Source organism: Triticum urartu, chromosome 6 (assembly GCF_003073215.2).
Source record: "Triticum urartu cultivar G1812 chromosome 6, Tu2.1, whole genome shotgun sequence".
In the NCBI taxonomy this organism is placed as follows: Eukaryota; Viridiplantae; Streptophyta; class Magnoliopsida; order Poales; family Poaceae; genus Triticum; species Triticum urartu.
In genome coordinates, this window is record NC_053027.1 from 563187337 (window position 1) to 563190899 (window position 3563).

At 41.9% G+C, this 3563-nt stretch overlaps 1 non-coding gene across 1 annotated transcript; it reads right to left on the minus strand.

The window, feature by feature from the left end:
- Nucleotides 1-208: 208 nt before the first annotated feature.
- LOC125517691 lies at nt 209-311 on the minus strand. The gene has a single exon (XR_007287739.1). It is a non-coding gene; the product is annotated as a U6 spliceosomal RNA (small nuclear RNA).
- Between the last annotated feature and the right edge of the window lie 3252 nt (nt 312-3563).

Genomic DNA, 3563 nt, shown 5'->3' on the forward strand with positions numbered 1-3563 from the left:
GGGCAGTTTGTTCTTGTATCGGACGTCCAACTGGTCAGGGTTGTGGCTAGCCACCGCCTTGACACACACATCCTTCTCGATCTCTATGTCACCGGTGGCCATAACCGGCAGCAGATGGCACAGGTTCCAACATCCTCTGATCACGATGGTCATGACTACCGGAGGGATCATCTTAAACTCACATATATGTGTAATTTCATGTTCCTTTAAGGATGAACCTTTTTTCTCGATTTGTGTGTGTCATCCTTGCGTAGGGGCCATACTAATCTTCTCTGTATCGTTCCAATTTTATCGGATGTCTTCGAAGGGACCTTTACGGATGAACCTTAATGGTTGGTTGGTAATATGTGGCCTTTCGCCTTTTAATAAAGATCTTGTCATAGTTGATGGTGTGAGGACTTATAATGTGATAAAGTATATACGTTGTTGCAACACCAAAATCAGTGAAATATATTTCCTTTTTTTGCTGCCGATGACATCTCCTGGAATCTTGACTCCATAAAGTAAGGATTTAGATAACATCATATGTTCAGAGTTCAGTTCTTTTCTTATCTGAAACTAACATATTTTACAATGGGCATGATGGATGTTGCAGGTTCATTGATGACAGCCAAGGGTTCATGCTCGGAAAAGACTACATCGTGCTCCATGTTGTCGGCTCAGCTAAAGTCCTTCATCATGAGGAGATGGGACACGTCGATTGTTAAAGTACACTTGGCAGGTGCATTTTGTGAAATTCTAGCCAAAAGATTGATAGCATGCTTGCCTGCTTGTTCTTTTCCGTTCAAATAAATGTTCCTTTTCTTATTGAATCCAAAGTAGCTAGCGGAGATCAAGTGAAAGGCTGTTGATTGACCCAAAGTTCTTTCCTCTACAAAAGAGTGTAATCTTAACCAATGATTGTTTCCAACATGCAAGGACGTGACCACACAAATTTATATATCTTAATCTCATATGCTATCAAGCTTTTCAAGTGCAGTTACCAAGCACCTTTTTTATTTAAGAAAGAAGTTGCTGATTTTTTTATTTAAATAGTTGATACCTAACTAGGTGAACGCCAAAATTTCTTTTCCCTATTCGTGCATGTTTGCTAGTACTATTTGGTTGAACTGATGCAATTTGCGTACTAACAAGTTTTCACTTTCGCGACGTGGGTGCAGAGGTGATCGACGCTAACTAGCACGGCCCGGTGGCGCTGTGCTCTTCAACCACTCGCAGACGGACTTCGCCGTGAAGCCTGGTTGTCACGTCGCATAGATGATCGTCCAAGTGATTTCGACGCCGGAGGTCACCGAGGTGGAGGACCTTGACGCCACCGTCCGGGGGAGGGAGGATTCGAGTCCACCGACTTCTGAACTCCGAGTCTAAGTAGATACATCTAGAGAAGTGGTCTGTTTAGGTTGGTGGTAGACCACTAGGGAAGATACCCACCTTACGATGATGGTTGTGTGTGTCTGATGTTAAATTGAATCTTGAGATGGTTCTGTGACATGTTAAGTGGAATATTGAGATGGTTCAGTGACATTCGTTTGTTTTTCATTGGACGTATTACTATTCATGAATACTATATCTAATTTTTATTTTTTAATTCGTAAATTGTTAGAAGTAGCGTGGGGAGGAAACTGAGCGCTACTAGTATATATGATACTAGTAGCGTTGGTTGTTTACCCACGCTACTACTATTTCATTAGTAGTAGCGCGTGTATGTAATAGCAGTAGCCACTGGTAGAAAAAGGGCCTGTTGTCCCGGTTCGTAAGGGTCTTTAGTCTCGGTTCCTAAACCGGGACTAAAGTGTCGGTACTAATGCCCTGTCCCTTTAGTCCCGGTTCAATCCAGAACCGGGACTGATGGGCCTCCACGTGGCCTGTGCGCGGAGCCCAGGCAGGAGACCCTTTGGTCCCAGTTGGTGGCACCAACCAGGACCAATAGGCATCCACGCGTCAGCATTTCTGTGGCTGGGTTTTTTGTTTTTTTTGTTTTTTAAAGGGGGGGGGTTTGGGGGTTTTGGGGGGTTAATTTAGGTGTTTCATATATTGTGTTAGCTAGCTATAATTAATAAAGAGAAGTGTCCTCTCTTATGTTCGTGCTTGGTCGACGCTACGTACTATACATACGTATAGAGAGGACTAGACACGCTAGCTAGCTAGTAAGCAAACGAAGGAAACAGAAGATCGTCATGAACATATATGCATACAGAGAGAAGTGATATCGACCACCTCTCCTTCTCCGAGAGATTGGTCGAACAACAAGTTCTCGTATATCTATCCGACACTACCGGCTACATATATACAATAATTATCTCTTACAAATATAATCATACGGACTCATGGTCCACATAGTATTCTCCGTCTTCAGCGATCACGTGGTCAAGAAAGAATGCCGCCAATTCCTCTTGAATTGCTCGCATGCGAGCTGGTGCTAGGAGTTCATCCCGCTTTCGAAACATCTAATTTGAAGAAGGGGGTCAATACATATATATATGAATGAATGAAACTCAACACAAATGATGGTAATAAAATAAAATTGTGAATGTTGTTATTTACGTACTTCATATTGTTCGTCAGAGTACCCGCCCCGCTCACAGGTCGTGTGACGGATGGACTCGCAGACGTAGTATCCACAGAAATCATTCCCTTGTTCCTGCCACAACCACTTTACAAGAAATAGAGGTCAATCAAACTGATAAGCAAGAATGCTAAATGGTATTGATGAAACTAGCGCTTGAATCACTAGGAGATGCGCAGAACATGCTACTATAGTACTTACTTTCGGGTGTCTAAATTCCAGCTCCTTCGGCAGTCCCGGAACTTTTCTGGTGAATTTTCTCCAAACCCTGCCGGACAAAGAAAACAATTACTTGATATCAGGAAATGAACAAAGTTGTTGATATGGTGGATAATGATCGATTTAACTTACTTCTTGAGGATTTCAGTCATGTCCGCATACTCCTGGGGATCTTTTCGTTTAGAGTCCAAGACGGTTACTACTTCCTGCTCAAGCCTAATCTCTAGGAGAATATAGTGGAAACTGCACACGCATGCATAACTCATCAATTACATTACTATAACCTGGACTAATATATAAGGGAAACCGAATATGCACAAGACAGTAACACTCACTTGAAGTTGTAAGGAAAGAGTATTATATCTTTGTTTTCAATTTTTTTGAATGATCGTAGCAAGTTGGCCTTGGTATCTCCGGGACGATGTTCAACCTCAGTTGCATCTATGAGATATGTGTTAACGAACCCAATATCACCAATTTGTCTTTTCTTCAATTCGGCGATCTTCAATCTGCATAATATAGTGAGGATAATTATAAATACATGCAATGAAAGAGATGAGCTATATAGAGAGACTTAATGACAGAAGTAGTAGTACTTACAGATAGTAGCAGGTGATCGTTGTTTTATCGAGGGCCAATTGATTGAAAAACTGATAGAACTCCTCAAATGGAATAGGCAACAGTTCAATTCCAACGAGGTCATGCTCCGGTTTAACTCTCGCATACAAAGTACTCCTCCCCCCAGACTCTCTGCAGATTTTCAAGTACCAATCATGTA